Source organism: Apteryx rowi, unplaced genomic scaffold (genome assembly GCF_003343035.1).
Source record: "Apteryx rowi isolate R43461 unplaced genomic scaffold, aptRow1 scaffold_11, whole genome shotgun sequence".
In the NCBI taxonomy this organism is placed as follows: Eukaryota; Metazoa; Chordata; class Aves; order Apterygiformes; family Apterygidae; genus Apteryx; species Apteryx rowi.
This window is the reverse complement of record NW_020447308.1, coordinates 4747810-4770210: the sequence shown is the minus strand read 5'-3', so window position 1 is coordinate 4770210 and position 22401 is coordinate 4747810. Positions and strand designations below refer to the sequence as shown.

Genomic DNA, 22401 nt, shown 5'->3' with positions numbered 1-22401 from the left:
AAAAAAAAAAAAAAAAAAAAAAAAAAAGTGAACCACCACCAACCAACACACAGTTTATACGCAAATTTCAAGAAACTCCTTAGAAGCGTCATTCTTAAACCCCGTTATCCTGCAATAAACCCTAACTCCTCTTAACCTGTCATAAAAACGTTATTGCTGAGTACTCCTGGCCTTCAGGACATTGAAATTCTCTCTTTTACATGCTGACTTGAAGCCTTGCAGCAGCTGAAGCAGTAAATATTGACAGCTAGCTGGCAAACAGCAGAGATACCAGTGCTCATAGTCTCCAATTTCACCTGCATCAGCAAAGGCAGAGCCTAGAAGGGTCAGTCTAACTAGGGCCTAGCTTGTTCATCTTTTTTATTGTTGCTTTTGTCTATCTTAAAAAGCACTTGTCATTTCCCTCCATAAGGCTGGAGTTCCTTTGAACATACCTGCTTTCATATATCACCTTGAAAACCTTCAATTATCTATTAAATCTCATTGCAACATCTAGATAGGCAGTAATTAAAATCTCTCTCTCACTACAAAGCTTATTGCAAGAAACTATTCTAAGCATCCAGTTCCATCCTTTCATACTGTTACACAGTTCAGTTCATTTTCCCCTAAATGATGCTTTGCAAGTTTTGCACATCAGGCCAAGTTAACGATTTACACATTGTTTAACAAAAGTTAAGCAAACAAAAAAGTCAACTTAGAGCAAACATATGGAGAAGCTATACACTGAATTATGAGATACTCCTGACAGCACAACAGAAATGAAAACAATTAGTAAAATGTTTTTTAATTAATACATATTATTGGAGATCAAGTTCTGCTTTTCTCTTCGTTCTCATCTTATATCCTCTAGTTTGAGGCAGAATTACAGAAGCAGTCAGGAAATGCATTCAGACCTGCTTAAAGAAAAAAAAGAAGAAAAAAAGAGAGAGAAAGAGAGACTACAAAATTATTTCTCTGGCTTCCCATTGGAGGGAAAGATAGCTTTCCAGCAATTTGCCCTGCAGTTCACACAAACTGCAGATTCATCATTTCTTTTTAGCTAAATTTCATCCTGCTGCACAGCTAAACAGATCTTACACTAAGATTTCAAAGAAAGACTTCTTAGTGTATCCAAAAACACTGCATTTTACCTGTCCTGCAACAGACAAGAAATACTGAGTCAAACCTAGCTCTCAAAGCTTTAGGTCACRATTTCATCTGAAGCTAACAGATTTTTACCCCTGCTCAGACACAGCTAAGATTACAGTCTATATTTATATTTTTAAGAATTCTCCAGCATACAGAATCATTGTTTTCTCCAGTATGTAGCTTTACTGGGGGAGGGGTGGGAGACTTATCCTGTATACTATAAATATTTTTCTACTTTCAAAGGGAAGGTACGAATGAAAACAAGCTTACCCTCCACTTCTAGCACTAAGTGCCTTCTGTAAGGCACTAATCTTAACATGTTAATTACACCAAGACTGGTGGAGATTTCTGCTTATAATTTCTTGCAGATTTTCCTTCCTCCTTGTCTAGTACTGAAGACACATTAATTTTGAAGGCAATACGTGATTAAGAACATTAACACAGCTTTTCACATGACAGGCACCTCCCCATTTGCATCATTTATTCAAAAAATGCAAGCCCTTTGGCAGTCTGCATCAGGAAAAGTACCACGTAAAATCTTAGTCTACCATAAATGCATAGTTCAGTAATAGATAAGCATGCATGAGTACTGTCCATTGCATAGGAGTACAGCATCTAGAAAGTAGCAATGCACTGAGCTTTGTTGTTTAAACAGAGTGAATGAAGATTTCTGATTTTAGGTTTTAATGTCACCAAATTAGCCCATTTCAAGATTTGCAAACTGTCAGCTTGGGCATGGACAGGAAAAGGTACTCAGTCTATCTAATGAACCCTCACACTCAAAATTTCATTTTATTCAAATGACTGCCTTCGCCTAACTCTTTTAAGTAGGTGGAACTGCAGCAAAAATATTGCTGAACAGGATGCTAATAATCCCTATAGACTTTGCATATGGAGGTGAGATAGCTATCACATCTCATTGTTTGTTCCCTTTTAAAATGAGTCCCAGTTGGCTTCAGGGAAGATGCTCGCTCCACATAGTTGGAAGAAAGGTATTAAAAAGAAGGGGAAATCCCCAGAAGCAGAGAAGAAGTGTGAGAGAAGACAGCTGCAGAAAGAGTTAACAGTAAGTTTACCTGTAGTGAGCTCACAATGGTGTTTTATCCATTTTGATGCCTCAAAGTGCGAAACGAAGACCTTCAGATTGTTTTTAATCTAATGGTTTCAAACAGACATTAAAGAAACTTGTCCTCATTCACTTTTAAAGAGGTCATGATACAGGAAGACCTTTCAAGGATGCACATGGCAATCTTCGGCCCTCTAAAAGCAAAATCAGTTAAGCCTATATAGCACAAGACTCAGCTCTTGTAACCAAAATTTATTTAGAAGAAACACAAGAAAAAGCAAGCTAAATCAAGAGAATGCAATTAGTATATGTTTGTCCACGGCACTGACAAATACACTGCAAAGAAATTACAGTTTTTGATAGAGGTCTAAGTTTTCACTGGTTCCTCTGCAGTATCTCAGATCCACTCTGCTACAGATGGACAAAACACGAACTCTAAGGAAACTTTGTTGATTTCATATGTTATTAATTCAGTCACTCAGGTGAAATGATTATTAGTATTTCGAAACACACTTTAAAAGACCAGCCTTAGCTTTCAACACACAATTATATTCCGCAGGACTAGGAAACAGCAGGTAGATTAGGGTATGTAATTCTTCATGTCTGAGAGCATAATGTTGTCACGTTTTATGGAATAATTTCAGTAATTCAGAACCCACCTGAATTTTACAGCTTGAGAAATGCAATCATGCAACTACCGAAATGCCTGATAAACGGGATGMCAGAAATGCATTACCCCAGATTCAGGATTAAAGCTGCAGTCTGGTGCTTAGAACCTGCCTAGCACATTTTTATTCATCTGGGCCCACTGCTCAAGTGCAAGGAGAATCCTGCTATTGCATACTAAAAATGGTATCATATAACAACCAGAGGGCACAATGAGCAAGCCATCTCACTCCTTCCACACAGCACAAGAAGTCAAAAAAACAGAAACAGTAAACCAACATCAATATCACACTTTCAGTAGCAAGCCAGAAGAAAAGTTTGTATTAAGTTTGCTAGCACTTTCCACTAAAGTGATTATTTATGGTCTACCTTGTATCACTGTCTTGGTAGAGGACTGTATGCATGCATTGTGCCTGCTGCAGATTTAACAGGTCACCATTTGGGAGACAGTATGCAGGGATACCATTGCCATATCAGCTTTTAAGCACAAGCAATATCAAGAAACTATGACAATACCACAGCATTGCCAATATTCATATTTGTAGCTTCTTTTTTTTTTTTTTTTTTGATAAAGATTAGGTACCAACGATCAGATTGCTGTTTTCAGGTTTCATTTAGAATCTGATCTTTAGCCATCACAGCAGGAGCAAACTGTGAATCATAACAGCTTAAAAACAAACTAAATACTTTAAGATAGATGAAAAAAATCCAAGTATTTTTGAATTCTAAAGTTTCTCTTCAATTGGTATGCAGGCACAATGCTTTAATATTCTATGTTCTGCAGTTGATTAGATCCCATTTACAAATTGAGTCGCTTCAGATAGTTCATTTTATTTAATTAGCAGAACTCTGAAAATATTATTCAGAGAAATTGTAAGTTTTGAGAATTTTGACTGTTTTATTCACGTGCATAAGATCATACGGTTACTAAACACATGCATGCTAAATATATCACATGGTATCATGTCAGCAATTCAGTTCTGTACAAGCTATTCGTATTAAATTTCTCCTGTAAGTGGCATTAAGAGTTTAGCTCCACTACAGCAAATAGAGGAAGAGGCCTCACATTCCAGAGAACCATCTGAAGGAAAAAACTATGCCAACAGAGTACTAAGTGTGCCAGTGCCGCTTTAACCTGTTTACTATTTTAAAACACATATGTAACCCTTGCATTTAAGTTATCTATATTATGAATGTTTGAGACAAACCAATTAATTTTTGGGTCTTGAATCTTAGCTTTCTCACTACACAGATTTAAGAAAAAAGTCAGAAGATTCTTGAAGTATAAGATTAATGAAATTCAAATCAGGACATGTTATTAACTGAACAGTATATTGAAGTATATGAAGACATTTTACTGGTTTATTAAATTGACTGACTACATAAAAGCTTTAGAACACATTCTAAATAAATTTCATTGCATACTGTTCTAACAATTTCAAAGCAGATGTTCTCTATAAGATATACTGACATATAAAAGAGAAACATTGTCACTATATTGACATATATAGACAGACACTCTGGCATATAAAAAGTACAAATTTGAATTGTCAAAATTAACGTAGTACACACTTCAAATTTTTGTCCAGCTCTGTTTCTACATTTTCTTATGTCATACTGCTACAGGAAATGCCCAACCTGCTGGGGAAATGAAGGCAATCTCTTCTAAAAGCTGCCTATGGACTAACATAGAGGGGGAAATTTCAGATAATGTATTTAATGGCTTCAGACTGACCCACTGTCTTGGAGAATGTGAAAATAAAAGGGGAATAGATTTGATYGCAGAGATCAAGAGAGACTAGAAGAGTATCTGCATTTTGCTGGAAGAATACACATTAATCCTTTTCATAAAGGTAGAGGAAAGTCTAACTCATTAAACTCAAATACTGAGTGGTAAGAGTGTAATCACAATAAGCTTGAGCATTCAGGCTGCGGGGAGGGGGGCACACAAGGGTAAAACGATCAGTTGGTAACTGAATTACCCACAAGAAAGATGCTATAGGCATATCAAAAGAACATAGAGAGGGACAAAAGCACACGTATGCTGTAACAAATGGTTGCAGACAATACTTTAAACTAGTTTGTTGTGTAATCGGAGTAATTCCTTCAATCAGCCTACAGAAAACACTAGCAGTTTATCAAATAATACACTGACACCAAGATACAGAGCATCACATTTGACAGAACAGATGCATTACAATACTTGCAATTTTAGTCAGTCAAAGGTTAGGACCAAACTCTGTTTAAAATCTACAGTATGCTCCTAATATATTGACTGGGTTTCATTTAGACATCAGAACTCTTGTGTAATTAACAAATGTTATCATTTTCATCCTTAATAAACTTTTACATGAAATTCAGGACTAAAACACCATACTGACGTGTTTCTCATCTCACAATCCTCAGAAATGATCCAGTAGCTAAGGGACCATACTGTAGGCACCAATTCACCTCTATAAAACTGGACAGGTTTTCTTCATTGAGCAGGAGAAACATTTATGTTAACCAGGGGCAGAATACGTATCTATACAGTGCCACACAAGCACACAATTAAGATACTTTATTTGTTCAAATAGCATCATATTGACTAAGTGCTAAAGCTGGCAGCACTTTGCCTGATCGCTTTTATATCAAATCTGGGCCACCTTTGCACTTACAGGTTTCCATGCAGCTGCTGGTAAGTATTCCCCACCCCCCACTCTCGTGGGAGCACAGAAACTGTCATTACGAAGAAAAAATAAAACTCCTCTTATTTTAAGAACTGTGGTTCACCTCTGTATAACTGTCAAAAATGTGAGCCCAGCTGAATTATAATGTTCCAATTGTTTACTTCCTGCTAAACTTGGCATTTAACAAATATTTAAGCCATCGCTTCCTTATCTGCATCACTCAAACCTGTTTTTACTTTCCATCTTCTCTGAAAACTGATTTCCATCTTGATGACTTAAGAATTAAATATCACACTGACCTGCTATTAGCAAAATCACAGCATTGAGGAATAAAAACAATGCACCAGCACATTAGAAGTGTACAACTCTTAGCACATTTAGACTACTTTAATAACCAAATGGATTCCTTCTGCAAAGRAGAAGCCACATGAGCAAGCAGAAAAGCTACCCTGATCAAGACACAAAAAAGTAATTAAATAACTGAACTAATACAGTAACCTTCAATATGAAGAAAACTCTAGGAAGTGGGAACAACAAATAAAACCTGTCTAAAAAGGCCATGTTTCCTATTAACAAATTTCACCAGTATAGTAACAGCTGAAATACAAGTGTTTATAATTCAAGCAAATACTATTAAGGTCCTACAGAGAAAAGTTACAGTCCCACAGAGCATTTGAAGCATATTTTGACTAAGAATAATAAATGTTTAATAATATACACAGCATTTCAAAACCACTGACCTTAGAGCTTGCCAATAAATTATACACAACTATTTGATGCACGACACATTACTCTTATTTCAGAAACAAACAAACAAACAAAAACCAGAACAACAAAAACCAAAACCTACCTAACATTACAATCAATGAAAACAGAGCTTACACAGTATAAAACTACACAGCTGCTCTATTTTTATGATCAGGTGGCAAATAATTGTTTTGTTTTCACAAAAGTGTTGATATGTATCAGTCCAGTTTTGAAGTATATATTTTTCAAAACTAAAGTGAAACCAAGGTATAAAACTCGATTCTATGCTACATACCCAACTGACTGATCTGGAACTTTATTCATGACAGCATTAGAAGATAAACCAAAAGCACATGGACAGTTATTAAGACATGCTGAAAAAGATACTTACTAAGACTAAAATTTACAAGACTTTCTAGTTCTCTTCCTCAAGAGAAAAAGCTAGCACTTTAATAGTGAAATCTGACCAAAAAAACTCATGATCCACCCTCTGGGAAGTGAAATGAATGAAAGCTACAGAAAAAGCAGAGAAAGAAAAAAAAAAAAGTGGGGAAAAAGTATTTCTCACCTACTTGCAATTCCCCCCCAAAATTAGAAAGAATAAACCGCTGAAGTCTGGCACACTCAGTCTTTCAGATCCTCACACCTAAAATTACACACAACATTGCTTCAACTGTTTACCTCACCGCATTTTAGACAAACTGTGTGGTACGCCACACCTTATCTTCAAAAAAATTGTTTTCCCTGTCACGCTGACAAGGAACAGCACAAGAGATTGCCAGGTTGCGCTCCCAGACAGGGAGAGGAGATTAAGGCACTTGCACCAGGGTCAGAAAGTAATCAATAAACTTCAAAGGCAAGGCAAGGCACCAATCTTCAATTTCCTCTGTGGCAAAACAGTTAAACAAGGCAAGGTTTGTCAAGAAAAGTAACATTTGGTACAAAAGCAACTGATTAGCAGACAGGCTTTGGGGCACAGATCCTTCTGATCATAAACAAATAGCAAACAAAATCAGTACAGGTTAGGAACAAATGTTTTTAAATTAAACTTACAGTCATCAGTTGGAGAACAGAAAACAAATGCAAAAATGCAGCATTCTAACTAAAAATTTACTTCTAACATCTTTTTTTTTTTTTTTAATCTGCCAAGTATCAGCTCTTGCTATTTAAGTCCCTCAATTAAAACTAAGGCTTTCAGACAGTCAAGCATCCATTTGGTCAGGTCAAACTGAAGTGTATTAAAAACTATCATTATCATCATCGAGCCATTATCAGTACCACAAGAGCTGTACACTGAATTGTTCAGAAGACTCTGTCATACATAGAGATCAAAATAAAACTAAATCCTTACCTCACTAGTTCTTCTGATTTGTTCAAGGCTGTCTGACTCAAAGATTTCTTCTTAGAACAGAGTCAGTCTAGATCACGGACAAATTTTGGAACTAAGTTTTACTGAAATCCTAAGTTTTACTTCATTTCAGTCTAAACATCCAAGTTAAATATGCAAAGAAAAATAAGAATTTTTTAGGATGACTAATTTAAATTCGTCACACAATAATTATGAAGAGTTTCAAGTCTACTGTTGAAGGATTATAGCCATTTTACAAAGCAAGGCCTGCTAAATCAAAGAATCTTGATACATTCTCACAATACATAAAAATTGCCAAAACACATTTAATAGAGAAATCTACTAAAAAGAACAAAAATTAGTAGGTGCAGACTGTCATTTGCTTCAGTGGAATATATCAAGTAGTTTCAGTACTCTTCTGCTAAAGATAAGAACAAAAGCTGAAACAGGATTTCACAACTTCAAACCACACGAGACCATGTGATAAGGCATACCCACCTCAAAATGCAGGTGCATTGCCATCCACTTCTTGCTACTGAATACACTCATATTTGAGCATATTAACTCACTTTCTCAAAGGCTTAAGAGATAACAAATACCACTTTCAAGAAGCGTTCTCCATTATGAAGCAGTTCTGTCCCATTTAGATACTACAATTAAAGAGCACTTTCTGATGCCGTGGATTTATAAGTGGTAGGGGAGAAAAACAACATAAAATGCTTTTGCTGTGTGAGTATCTTAACATTCCATTCAGCTATGTAGTTACACTAAACTAACTAGTTTAAAGGTAGTCTGCATACCTCTATCTACACACAAATTGCAGTCACACCTTTAATCACTATATAGCTAAACCTTTGATCTAGGAGGGGATCTGAGGAATTCTAGCTAAACAGACTGAAGGACTATTTTCCTGAATTTGGTCTCTAATCTGGAAGACAGATCTAGTGAGTAGTATTTTTCCCATCATGTGTTGTTCAGTATAGTAGTTAAGCAAGTCTTTCAGATGTGAGCACTACTAAGATAAGCAAGGAAACTTCTGCATGTGAAATACAGGCAGAGCCCGTGAGCTTGTAACATGCCCAAGTACACTGCGCAGACTCATATGGTGCAGCGATCTAAGGTCAAGATGAAGAACCTCACCATCCTTCCAGGAAGTTTTAGGAGATTTTATACATAAATTGCCAAAGACTAATAAAACAGTGCTGGAACCCAGACACAATTTTCCTCCCAAAATTACAAAAATGACAGAGACATCATCTTCCCTCATTATCCAAATGACTTTAGGCCTCTCTAGATCCACTGCATCTTCCCATACCCACAATACAGACCCTAGACAGATAAAAGGACTGAAAGACACTGTAACAGGCACAGTATCTGCAGACAAAGGAGGAGAGAAGGGCTGGCAGCGTGCCCGTAGACTTGCTGACTAAGTTGGGTAGGTAGATTATGTGATCCCTCCTCTGCATCACTGACCTACAGCCAGGGCTCCTTTCACCTCTTTGGAAGTCCTGGAACTCTAGGGCTGAATCTCAACTCATTGGTGTATTCTGGAAATGAAAAGTAGCAGTGAAAGCGCAGCTACATTCATTAGATTGAGGCTTCATTAGACTGAGGCTTCAAGAAGTGGATTCAATATTTACTGTAGCTCTCAAACAGAGATGTACAGTTTTGCAATGAATGACTGTAGAAGTGTTCTCTAAACAATGATAATAAAATTAGGTATCACTCAATTAGACAGATACATTACTTTAATTGGGCTCAGACCGTCTCCTATACCCAAAATAAGAGTTAAATAATCCAATTTAGTATGGGGGTAAGGCATAGGAGAAAAAGACAAAAAGAAAAAGGCATTTACATAAGCTTTCTAATTCAAAAAAAGAAAAAGCCATTTTTTCCCCCTGCAGGAACTATTAGCACCCCTTAACATGTTTCACCAAACATGATTTTACAGTTTTCTTTTTATACTGTTTTAGAAAGTTTTGCTAAGGCAACTTGCACATTGACAATAATACAACCAATATGCTGTATTATAAAGAAAACAATAGCAAGATCTGGCCAATTTGTATTTAAGAAAACACCTTCACTACCATGGGAACACTGTTAGGATTTTGCCATTCACCACTATTCAAGTACTCTAAAAGAAGCTTTTCTGTATAGACTTCCTCTCTTAATAAACTCTCTATTAATACTTTCAAGACACAAACTTTAATAGTATAACAGGGAACAAGCAGGCAGGCCATGATGCCAGCTTACAGCATTTTCATCTGAATAGATCTAATAGGCATATGGGAGCATGGTAGAAAGACCACCAGAAGAAGATCTACATTACTTACACCTTTGCTATGGCAAATGATGTAGCTGCAACAGTGAAACTAATTCATTGAAACCTCATTGTAAGCACAGTTAATGAACATGAAGGAAAAAAGAAAGTTGAGAATCAAGCATTACAGGAAATGCAACCAATTCAGTTCAAAGCTGACTTCATCTCATCTGGTCTAGAAGTTTCACCAGAATAATTTCATTGTACCAGATTAAACCATACTGTAGTGATACCTATACCAAGATTTCGGGATCACAGCTCTAACAGCAAGTAATACAAGTTCCACTTCCTGATCTTCAGTTGTCTTACAAGGCTATCTGTATATGCAAGAGTACTAGCAATGCTAGCAAAATAAAACTAAATTAGTTTAAAAATTAAACTACATGTAAGATTCCCAGAGTTGTTGTCATATACAGGAAAAGCCTTGGAAACTGCCCAGCATAGGCAAGACTTTAAGGTACAGAACGCGATTTAAAACACTAGTTTTCTCAATCCCTGTCTCATGGTTGGAGGTAATATATAAAATATAAAATTTATAACTGGAAGTGAATTCAAACATTATCAGGAGAATTTTTTTCCAACTGCATTTTACAGAGTCCAAGTCATCCTTTCAGCGATTGTCTAGATAGTGAATGCAAAAGTTAACACTACATAATAAAAGCATTTCTTACAAATTTTGTTGCAGAGTTTGAGAGATTAGAAAAAACAGGACCTAAAAATGTCTATTTGGAAGTTGGGTTTTTTTAGACTGCAAAACGAACAGATTTATCAATCCAAAACTAGAACAAACTAAATACAAACAACAAAAAAAGCTAAAAAAAAAGACACTAAAAAAGTATTTCACATGTTGAGATAATAGAACAACATTTTCTGCTTACAGTTCAGAGCGGCCAGTGTTTTTATACCCAGCATCAGCTACTGAGCATCTGAACATTCTGACCAAATAACTACTTGTATCATGCTAAGAGCTGAGATCAGTTTTTAATCAACAAAAACCATGGCTACTTGGCACACATTTTTATTCTTTTTCTGTACTTCAAAAAAAGAGCTACAAAGATCAAAATAAGGTGTCTTTTAGAAATGACTGAATAAAGCATATCACAAGCAGCATCTTGAATGTACTTCATATCAAGTTCCTTCTCTTACATAGTAACAATAAACAAAAGAAAGTATTCTAGTCCCTTCAATATCATAGGAACTACAATTGCAGTACTTAACCTCTTCCAAAAACATGTATTTTAAATGCAGAGTTAAGCTTTCAGAATTAATACACCTACAACAATCTTTTTCATTAATATATGCATTTCTTTCCCTGCCCAAATTTGTGTTTGGATCAAAGGAGACTAATGAAATAGGAAAGATAAGACAATTAGAGAAAACAGTCAAACTCAGATACACAGTCTCAAATAAGCTGACTATTAATGGCAGGCCACTTCAAACTTTGAAGGTCTACATTCTAAATCCAAGTCTGAGACAAAAAAAGACTGAGAACTTCAAAAAAAGGAGTCTGAGCTAATATGAGAGCGCCAGTCTCTCAAGTGAAAAAGTTGATAAACCAAGTCAGACACTCAGACTACAAATACAAAATACAACCCAAGCAAAGGAACAGCTGTGGAACTGGTTTTTGTACCTTCATTCTATGTTACTTCCATCTTGGTTGCAACAACTAAAAAAAGTTGCATTCTATTTACCTTAATTGGCTGAATGAAAGCTATAAATCCCTACACAGGTGGGTTGAAGCATTCATGCTCAAGGTCCTGCTATCCCTTTGAAAAATTCCTACCCACTCCTTCCTTCCTCCCTAAAACAAGTGTCCCAAACACTGACAYATCTGTGTGGGTGCACTATATGAAATCCAATGATGATTGCTGGGCTAGCTGTCCCTTTACTGTTCCAATACTTCTAGCAGAGCAGACTATTTTAAGATAAGCTAATTATGCCAGTGAAGTATCTTAGAAGCCATTAAGATTAAGCAGAAGAGACCATGAAGAATTAAAAACAGTGAAGCACAGATAAGACAGAAGCAAGAGTTATGATCTCAGCTATTCAAGATGAGAAGCCTGAAGGATTCCTTGTCAGACAGTRATGCAGAATTTTAGTCTGAACAGTGACTCTAGATACCTAAATACTCAGTTTCTCTTGCTTCTAACAGTTATAACGGGTACAAAAGAAACTATTCACACCAATGGCTGTTGTTCCTTACATCTTCAGAAAATTAGTCATTCAAGTCTTAATATTAGAAGGCCAACACACCAAGAGCTATTACAGGGCTTTGTGGCTTGCTTGTAGGCATTATCTACATGCAAGCAAGACAGACAGCTATAAAAAACACAAATGTCTTAAAAGAAAGAGATCTAAAGAAAAATCCTCAGCTCATATAAGTGAATTTGTTGCACAGGAAGCATTCAAGAAGTTTATCTGACCATCTTCTCATTAATATTTCATTAGAGGAATATATGATGGGAAAGCAGGTTAAAACCTCATTTGAGAGCTAGTCAGCCAGTATCTTCAGGAATATGGTGGCATTATGGACAGGAACACTGTATAACCAATACATACAAATACACCAAAACAGTCAGGTAGGTTTCATTACTAAACAGTTCAGTGTTAAAAACACCCAATGGGGAAAAAAAAAATTCTAACAGGGAAAGGGAGAAAGGACAGAAGACTGGAACAAGGCCTCTAAAGAATACAGATATAAGCCTTAYGAATTTGGGGAGGAGAATTATAAGAACTTTATGAATATTTCTTAGGAAGAGCAAAACAAGATACTCCTTCCACTTCGGGGGGGGGAGATGACAAGGTGTAGAAACAGAAAAATCTAAAATGGTTTCTAGACAAACAGGTCTTCCAGCTTTATTTGACAGAAATAATCTCTTCCTCCCCTCCCCTCTCTCCCCCCAAAATACCTAAGACTAATAAACTGCTGCCCACTCTGAAACCATATACAACTATGGTCCGAAGTCTGGCATGAGGAAAGCAGCAGATGACAGGCAGTAGCAATCACAGCCCACTGAGCCTCCAGACCATAGAGCCAATCCTGACTACAAACATTGCATAGTCATTCCTTACACAAAATCCCCAAACTGCTACAGAATTTTTCAAACAGCATCCTGATTAGACTCTCTTGGGGTAGGAAGAGATCACAAGTGTTTTATAAACTATCTTCTCATTTACTTACAAACAGGCAGCACCAAAATGAAAATCTAAGATTTAACTTTATTCTGTTGAATGAATCASAGTCTAATATGACATTTAGATCAAATCAAATACATTAAAAGCATAACAAATCAAGAAACTGAATACAGAGTTCTAAATCATCCTACCTTTAAGAGTTTATTTTCATAAAATTAAATAAAAACACTTAAGAAAATAACACTGTTTACTGATATAAGATTACAGCATTATCAATGATTACACTAAACTGCTAGAAGAAGGAACTATATTATCCTCGCTTTTTAAACCTGCCTTTCTAGTAAAATGAGGTTTACATGATCGCAGTCTGTTCCTCCTCACTAATAATTTTCGATTTAATAGATCAGTTTCAACCAAGTTAAACACTACCAGTATCAATGATTTTTAAGCTTTTATGATAGTGCTGCAAAATTTTGCACCTGGTAGTTGCACATATTGCCAAGCCAAGCATGTGAACTGCAGTGACTTGAGAGGCAGCAGTTTCTGTTGGATCAYTCAGCAGGTGGTCAGCAGGCACCTACACCCAGATTAGCCACAGACAGTGCTCTTTTCCAGCTAGCAGGCCATTTAAGGGAGGTAAAGAACTTAAAGACTTGAGAAAGAAACCTATTCTGCAAAGACAGGAAGCTCTGGAAGGTCAGGGAACAATGGAAGAGTCAAAAATCAAAGGAAACCAAGTTCTATCAGTTTTGTTGCTTGCACAGCTACCATTTCACTATTACTGTTCAGACTCTGTTTAATTTATGGCTTTTCATATTGGTTAAGTAATGCAATAGCTCCATAGTTTCTCCAAGTCGTATTTTACTACCATAAATAAAATAGGCTGTAGAATACAGGATAAAAGTTTTAATAGACATTATCCATCTTCTTCCCTCTTCCCCATCCCGTACTTCATTTGCTCCTGACTAACACAGTCATAAGGCTGGATCCTTTTATCTCACGGCTCTATGCAATCACATTAGTTGTGCCTGCCTGGAGCCAATGTGAACAAGAGTTCCTACAGATCCTTTAATGACTTCTAACTCTTAGACAAAAATTGAACATGGGAAAGAAAAAATGGCAGCAAAGCCCAGTAGCACCCATTAAAAACATCAAGTTGGTTGTAGCCTAGGCCTGTTCTGATGCATTTCCTACAGTCCTGTCCCAAGACCCGATGGTTGTGCTCATTCAGAAGCTCAAACAGGACCCCAAATGCTGCACAAGCGTGTTTGGATCACCAGAGGGTGCTGCAGGGGCTCCTAACATAACTACACAACACATTTGGGCTTGGATCATAAACTGTTAACATGGGGCAAGTCCATTTTTCAGTTTCTAAAAATAAATTTTTATTTGGGCCTCTTCATACTTGCAGTATTTTAACCCCTCTCCAATAGCCTCTTTTAAAGTGAATGCCTTCCTACTCAGTTATTTTCTGAAAAATATAAGTTTTATATAAGCATCTTCTGCTAACACAGAACAGCATTCACTGTAAATACTCATGCATTTGATAAGAGGGCTCATAGACTAATGCTAGGACACCCTCAAAAGAAAATTATAAGCMTAGTGGTGACATGCTTGCTTTTAACCCGACAATAAAGGAGTCCACCTCCTCAGCAAAAACATATGGGGAATCTACAAATTGGCAGAGGGGACAGGGACACCCACTGCTCTGGAGAAATCTCACACTTAGGTCATGGTAAAGAGACTTGCACAAAGATTTACTGAAGAGTATACGGTAGGACAACTGTGGGATGTCAGCTTACTTGCCACCTTATTGTGAATCAAAGTCCCCTATGTAGATAAGCCTGTAGAGAACAATTCAAATAGGAGTTACCAGGAAGTTAGAGCATCCTTCAGAATGCTAAGGCAGTGATGACAGTTGAAATTTTCAACTCTCGCATAATACTATTCCATTGCTTGAATAAATGCTAGCCTTTTAAAGTCCTTTCTTCATATTTACAGGTAACAGGTTTGCAGAAAGCACCTAACTTACTCCAGTATCCAGGAACATTAATCATACACGTTTGAAAATCCAGAACTTATAGTCATTTGAACACCACATTTTACCAGTTTGTTGAGGCTACTGAATAACAGCATGAATAAGGAAACAAAGACTTTGATCACTAGCTCTTTCTCCCTTCCCCTCCCCAAGGAAAAAAATTATTTTGACAAAATTACCCTAAGATAACCTATAACCTTTGTGTTTTTCCCCCCTCAAATTTCAACTCAAAGTAAACCCCTAAGTAAGTCTGGAGGACTTTTTGAATTTGTGTCCTTTGCTGAGCATGAGTGTTCTATTTTTCTGTCTAATTCTATAACATAGACTTGATCAAATAATAAAACATTTTAAAATTTTCAGTTAATTCAATTGGTTGCTCCCTATTAGATAAGGAGGTTATATGAACCATTCATTTGCAAACTTTATGAAGGCTATTCAGGTCAGCAGTTTTCATAGTTACAGCAAAGAAAACAACAAGCAACTACTTAAAACTGAGTATTATTCTTTGATGTGCAACAATGTTATTGCATGTTCTACATATTTCTTGTGAATTTTTAAAGTATTTGTATTTTTCTCCTAAAACTTCTACAAATATACCCCTATTCCAATCTTCCAATATCCAGTGAATGCCTGCCCTACCTACTGCCCACCTCTCTTCAGCCATCCATGAGTTTGCCTCCTTACCCTTGAAGAAGTTCAACTACTCTACTGCTTCCTAATGGAAATCATTAATACTTTTACTGCTACCATTTTTTTCATAGTTGAGCCTAACATCCCCCAAAGCAAACATCTTCATGTATGTTTCAGTGACAGAAAATAAGACACTATCATTCAGAACACCACAAAGAGAACAGCAAGAGGACAAAAAATAAACAAACCACATAACTCTCCAGAAGAAACATAGGAGGATATACTACTTAACGATCAGGAGAGTCTCTCAAAGGAAATCCTTCTTCTGCACTCAAAAGCTTCAAATCCCAGAAACCAATTAGTCAAGCTAACACATTATCAAACTGAGACTAGCAAAAGTAATTTGACTGCATATAGATTTCAGAAATTTTAGCATAAAGTGCTTTATTTTCTGTACACTGAAACAGTGCATCTCTTGCCCTACCTTTTACTTTCTCCTCTTTTACCCTGAATCTGATGGGCTTCAGGGCATAAATTTAAGATATCTGAATTGTAATTAAAACCTCATATCATTACACACTAATTTTAACAGTGGAAACTTTTTCAATGGAAAATAAAAATATTTAGTTACTAAAGAATTTAATTTATTTCCATGAAAGACAATATAATAAAAAGCAGAGTGATGAAGGAACATCCTATTTTCTTAAATATCCTCAGAAGATTCAGTGTTTTGAAAGCTTACATTGGAGAAAGCAACATTTGTGAAGTGCAAAAATTGTGTGTACACCAACTTATTAGCAGTCATTTTTGTCAGCTTACAGTTTTTAAAACAGGATGCAAGCAGTCATACCAGGAAGAGGGCAGTTGCTGTGAAAGAATGATACCAAAAAACAAGATGTCCTTTATGTTGATAACTTCACACAATGTTTCACAATTATAGTATACAAGTTTTCCATAACAGTAAGACAGCTGATTAAATATAATTCAAAACATCTGGAGAAAGATGCTTGCTTAAAAATATTGTCTCTTTCTGGATACCTCAGAAATCAATAAAAAGAAAAACATCTCCTACTCCAACTATTACGACCTCTTTCTCAGCCTCCGACTCAAGCACTGCAGATTTCACATGTTACAAGCAGTCACCCTGTCCTAACACCTTTCAACGATTTCCTTAATGGACACCCTACCAGGGCAAGTCTGTCCTGCACATTAGGGCCGCTCATCTTTTCTTTTTTGTGTACATCTACAAGTCCCTTAAGATTCAACTACTTGCTTACTCTCTTCTCTTACCTCTGTTTGTAATTGTCCCATATCCCTTCTTTTTATACTTACAATATCTTCCTAGAGATCATAAAGGATGCCAAAATGATCTCTTCTGAATGCCTTCTCTAAACTCTCTATGCCAATAACTTCAAGCTAGAAATTATTAAGAGTGTGTCTACAGGACAGCTCAGTTATAGATGTTATAGATAGACCTAATTACACAGCTAAAAATTTAATAATCTTCCCCCTCTTAACTTTCCAAACAATATAAATCAGAGAAAATTACAAGGTGAGGCCTATGTATATTGGTACAGCACTCAATACTGACACTGATCACAGCTTGCAAGTACTACTGCGAATATCAAAATGACATATCCACTTTGAATATTCTGTCGTTAGTTTCAAACAATAAAGATAACATTAGTCCAATCCATGCAATCTTAAGTTACAATGCCGGAAACAATCTGGTTTTCAAATGAAGTTCAGTTTCAGAAACACTTCCAGGGATTTAAAATAAATGGAAAAAAAATCCTTCTTACTCCTGTTATCATGGCAGACATATCACGAGCACAAATATATCCACTCTAAACCCATCTTACTCRGTTAAAAAGAATCTCCCACCCCCATGGTGAGAAGGAAAATAAGTGTTTATCCTAGTTATCTAGCTCCCTATATAAAACTCACAGTAAAAGATGCTTTGTCATCAATGCCTTTTATACAGATACTTATTCAAAGCAAGTACATTTCTACAGCTATGCTTGGCTGATGAATCCTAACACTATTTTCTAACTTAGCATACTTAAAATAGGCATACAATACTTAATAACCATTACTGAAATTCTGCTGGGCACAAAGCAAGACAGAACACACTTAAGTCTCTAGGTTAGTCCATAAGGACTAAAGCAGAATTCAAAAGCTCCTCAGGGACAGGGACAAACATAACCAGGAGATGAGAAGCTAATGGGAAGACCCATCTAATTAAGCATCACTAACATTTTGAATATACAGTAGTTAATTCCCTGAAAAATAATTCAATTAATCACACTCTTATTAAGAAGGATGCACGTTCTTCTTAGCATATGAGCACACTTGTTGTGTTATAACTAAACATATGGGGAACAAAAAGTTGAGTGTTTACTGTAGAAAAGGTTCTCTATTCCCCTGCACTAAAGTTTTGAAAAATAGATCAGTCACAGAAATGTTAGCTGTCTCTAACTGAGAATTGTTCCTGCCTAGTTCTTCACTGCACACTTGGATTGAGGGCCAAAGGATAGAGGAAGATTATTATATATACTGTTTAAAATATTCCAGCTCAGTGGCTGTTTTAGTGCAGGGGTTAAAAAAAAAAAAAAAAGAGTCTCAGGGTTGTCTTGCAAGACTATTAATACCCCTTTAGTGTCAACTGAAAATGAGAATAGGCAGTACAGGGATTTATTTTTCCCCATTTCTTTTATCTTCAATTGGGATATATTTTTCTTTAGGAATATTCTCACAGAATCATTAAACACAAGGGACTCCTTATTTTTGCTTATTAACTGTATCATTAAACTTAAAATGGAGAGGGGGAAAAAAAAAAACAAAAAAAACTTCCATTCAACTCCCTAAGCAGTAACTTGAAAGAATAAGTGTAAAAATAAGAATGCATCACATGAAGGCCGAGGTAAGGGGTAGGTATCTAGATCAGATGCTTACTTTAAAGTAAACAAAGCAACAAACAACGCTATTGCAGACAGACTACAAGCTTAACCCCATATGGCATTATTTATTAGCAGGTCCTCTGTCATAGACTGCACGCTAAGTAGCAGGGGGGTGCATAATTGTCACATTACACAATGTGGGTTTGTTTTTAACTCTTAGCAATACTATTTTGTTCATTCATTAGATACTGTATCAATCACTTAAAATACATTTTGGTTACTTGCCCAAATAAAGTTCCTGAATTCCTTCTTATTGCAGCTTAACAATTAACTTTGGAAAAAAGAGCAAAAAAAAAAAAAGTCTTGTTATAATCTTACAAACAGTGTAAGACATGGAAAACACTTTGTAAAAACTCAGGGAAAAAGTCAACTATATTTAGTTTTTCAGGATCTGACTGCCACCTTTGGAGACTTTATTCATTCCACATGACAGAAGAAATAGTTAAACTGAAACCACATTCAGTATCACTTCAGCAACATATTGGCTAGTCTATTCAAATAATTATTCCATTTGCCCTTCAGCCCTAGCAATAAAGTGCACACAAGAACTGAAGATAGAAAAGGAGGAATGCAGGTCTTTTTTCTTCGTTACTTTACCAGAGCTGAAGGAATCTAATCTGAATGCAAGACAACGGGCACCAAAGTTCCCCCATATTATCATGGGCAGAGATTGACTTTTGTCACATGTATTCAATTAAAGAACGCATTATTACACGTGAAAGTATTTCTTTCAGATATAAGAAATATCAAAACACAGATAAAGCCAACTTTGTGTATAAAGAATTTACACAACATGCACATCAGCACACGATGTTCAATATTAATTCAAAATAAGTGTTGCTTCAATGAGATGGAAAAGTATGTCCCCATGTTTTGGGCATGTTATCAGGCTGCTGTCATGACTGAATAGGCCCAAGCCCTGTGTTTTTACACAGATCACTTAATCGTGTGACCTTTAAAAATAAAAACTAAGAATTTGATAAGGTGAATACAATGTGCTAATTTTCATTTTTAGAAAAGGTATTTTTAAAAATCAAGCTGAAACACACAGACATCACTCACACATGGCATAAAAGACTGCAGTTATTAGAAATTTAAAGCATGTCTTACTCAGGCAAAAAACTTCGTTCCTAAATTAATACAAATTCACAGACTACACAGCATTAAACTACTCTACTTTTACAAAAGTTACAGAATTCACAGGCTGTATTGTTACGCATGGCATGACTGAGACAAGGCAAGGTAACATGGCACTGTTCACAGACTAGCATGGTATTTCTAGTCTCGAGGCAGCACTCAGCCCCAGAATACATAGAATGACATCAACAGTTATCTGAGAAACTTGGCTAACATTCTAACATAAACCTTGTAAAAGCTTTACTGCCCACATTAACCAGTTTAAGGTAAACCACATTCACTTCAGCTCAAATCAGGTTTCTCAATAAGACAGGTCTTCTGCCATAATAAGTCGTTATTTTCTCCAGCATTATCTCAAGTCTTAATACAGCCAAGTCCTTCATATGTTATTAGTCCTACATGACTAAAAAATTGATTCTATAGATCAATTTACCTACTTCACTAAATTCAACAGTCTCTTATTTCATCCCTTGTTTCCCAGAGTAAGAAAATAATGGTATATGAATTTATAGGAATTTAAATTCAGATATCTAAGCATATGCAAATCATTCTATGGACTTACTCATTTACAGAAGTGACATATAATTACAATGGTTTAAATACACACTTAGATGACAGAGCAAAACAAGGAAACATACTGTCTAACAACTAATATACTTCTACTGTATTTTACAAACTGTAAATACCTTTTTACAAATAAAACACTAGAAATGATAGAATGTTAGAAGTGATTTAGATGATCTGCACTGGCAAAGAGAGAGGGACTGCCATCTACACTAAAATTGCTCTGAAGTAGATCTCTTCCCTCTCTTTGAGGGATTCTTCTCTTTTAATGATGATACCACTCTACTGCTACTGGTGGATTAAGTCAACTGCATATTTAGAAAGGAATTATGGAGGAGAAAAATAACTAACTAGGGAACTGGGTTATCTTCCCTCCTGAATTCTAAACCAAATGCTCTCAATCAAACACAATATTCATCTCCAACTGGACAGTACTATTATAATCACTTAATATCAAGATAAATTATTCTGTTTTCTTATTTTTGTTTCACTAGTTAGACAAATACAGAATTTAAAAGTATCGCATTGCAATTATGCCCTTTAGTGACTGAAAGTGTTACAATGACATCCTGTATTACATTTTTTTTTATACTGGATAACGTTATTTTGTACATATATAGCGCCTAAATGAAATTTTAAAAAAAGCTTAATAAGGGGGACCTCACACTTCTTCCCCAAATTCAAACTACTTGTTAGAAAGGAGAAAACAAACAAAGACTGTGTTCTTACAGGTAAGAGGTAGAGATAAGCATTTTAAGTAATTTTTAAAAACAGACCTATAAAGAAAAATAGAATAGGCTATAGGTTTGCTGCTGTGCCACCTTTTGTGCAAGTTGTTTAAGCACTAGCTCTCAATAACAGAGCTACAGAAATATCTATCAAAATATCACAGCTAGATCTTAAAAATGAAAGACGACTTTTAAAATGAACAATTATTTGTAGACAGTTAACTTGATTAAGTTTGAAAGCTTATAAGCCTTCCTCATGCTATCATAAAAATTTACCAAACACTGAAAACAGTTTAAAAGAAATAATGTATACATTATCAATTCCATACCCAAACAAATATTTCTTTTCTTAATACTGTTTAAAAATTATTCCTTTTTACTGCTTTGTACTTCCCAAAACCACTTTCTCCCCTACTGTTCATGACATATTTAGTCCTTGTACAACTATGGGACACAATAGCTTCGCACTGAGCAGTGAAAAAACCCTCTTCTCATGCTGTCATCTTTCCTCTAGAAAACTCCAGTTTTTCAACTCTGAAGTTAATCACCTGTCAAAAATTTCACTACAGGTTAGTTTTCTAAACAACTCCATTCTCTTGCCAAACAGCATCCTAAAAGCAGCTAAAAATTTATTGGAAAACAGAGCTTCATAAACTCAAAGGATTTACTGCCTTTCAAGCCAGAAAGGGAACAGTCTCTCTCCTTACCCTCGTCACTTCTGCACAGGGCTGGTTAACGCAAAATCCCATTCGCAGTACACAACTGTACTTCAGTCATTTTTTTCCCCCTCCCCGGACAAAACATCCCCTAGTTTACACATTAGCAAGCAGTTTCTCCTCCCATCTGCAACACACATCTACGTGGTGTAAAACTCCTTGAACAATTTCTGTCGGCGCCCCTGCCCCTCCCCGACCCCCAATCATTCTCACTAGTCTCTAGTATCCACAGATGCCTATTTTGGGGTTGGTTTTTGTTTTTTTTTTTAATGTGCCGTTGCTTACCGACGGTGGCTGCCGAGAAGCAGGACAAAAGGTGCCTCTGCTCTCCCCGCACACGCGCCCCGAGCAGCAGGGCTCACCACCCGCGCCAGGAGGGTCTCACCTCGGGGCCCCCCGCCGCCCCGGCAGCCTCCCCCGGCCTGGTCCATAAATGTCCATCCTCTGCTCCGGCCGAGCGGAGCGGGAAGTTGCGGAGAGGCCGCGGGGCGCTCGCTCGCCACCCACCCACCCGCCGGCCCGGACCCCGCCAGCCGCCGCCGCCGCCCC

At 36.5% G+C, this 22401-nt stretch overlaps 1 protein-coding gene across 5 annotated transcripts in view; it reads right to left on the bottom strand.

The window, feature by feature from the left end:
* The window catches only part of MEF2A (myocyte enhancer factor 2A), a 103969-nt gene that overhangs the window by 74112 nt on the left and 7456 nt on the right, over positions 1 to 22401 (bottom strand). The window lies entirely within an intron of this gene.